Consider the following 1,281-nt stretch of genomic DNA (forward strand, 5'->3'; position numbering starts at 1 on the left):
TCCCTGTAGTAGGAAGGAGTGACCATTGGGTATATACCCAAAGGGTGGGATAGCTGGATCTTGAGGTAGATAAATTTCCAGTTTTCTGAGGAACTGCCATATTGAATTCCATAATGGCTATAGAAGTTTTCACTCCTACCAGCAATGAGTTTTGTGAGGGGTGATTAATACAGATATATTTTAAATTTTCTACATAAAGACATCAAGTTTGACCAGCAGCTTTTGTTGAAGATACATTCTTTTATCAAGTGTGTATTTCTGAATTCTTTTTTAAAAAAATTAGGTGTCCATATGTCAGGATCCATTAAGCTAATAATTAGCAGATGATCTTCCTGAGATTATCTGCATTGGATTAAAGTAACCCATGACAGATTTGCTTCTATATACAAGGCTTAAGAGAAAATCATTTTATGAAAGATTCTTGCTATCACTATGCTTTTCCTGTCATTATTAAATATCTGTGAGAATTACTAGGTATTCACCCACCCTTCTGAGAAGATCCCTGCAGATATATGAAGATGCACTATCTTTTCAATTAGCAATAATCATGCCTCAGATAAACTTCATTGGCTACAATACTGCCACCGTGAAGAGCTGAAGATGTACTATTTTCTAGTAATCCTATATAGACAAATACACGATTTCTCGATTCTTTTATTTTTTTTGGAATCATTTTGTTTATTTTTTAACACAAATATTAATTTTAATAAGTCAAATAAAAATAAAAGAATAAAAATATATTGAATTGGGTAGAAAAGGTGATAAGGCACTTGAAGTCATAGAGGTATACAATTTATTATAACCACTTGAATACATAGACAAATGTTGATTATCAAAAATGGAATTCAGCAAATTGTACATTAAATTATTTTAAAGATATTTATAGTGGACTCATCTAAGAACTAAAATACCAAAAATATTAAAAAGAAATTTAAAAGTAAAAAGAGAAGATGAGGATTGAACATCTAAATAAGACTAGAAGAGTTTATCTTAATATTATTCAAAATAAACTTTAAATAATGAAGCATCAATGATGAAAATAATTTTAAATTTATAAAATATCTTATATAGAAAATATGAAAAAACATGATTATAAATATATACTCAAAAATCAACAATCACAATCAACGATAACATGTGAGAGCATATTTTTTTTTTTAGTTTTTTTCTCCATCTTTATTAATATGGGTATTTCTTATTTAAATTTCAATTGTTATTCCCTTTCCTGGTTTCCATGCCAACATCCCCCAACACCTCCCACTCCCCTTCTCTATGGGTGTT

The 1,281-nt window shown here is 29.2% G+C and overlaps 1 pseudogene; it reads right to left on the bottom strand.

The window, feature by feature from the left end:
* Positions 1 to 445: 445 nt before the first annotated feature.
* LOC116894826 lies at positions 446 to 596 on the bottom strand (annotated as a pseudogene).
* Between the last annotated feature and the right edge of the window lie 685 nt (positions 597 to 1,281).

This window comes from Rattus rattus, chromosome 2, assembly GCF_011064425.1.
Source record: "Rattus rattus isolate New Zealand chromosome 2, Rrattus_CSIRO_v1, whole genome shotgun sequence".
Taxonomy (NCBI): Eukaryota; Metazoa; Chordata; class Mammalia; order Rodentia; family Muridae; genus Rattus; species Rattus rattus.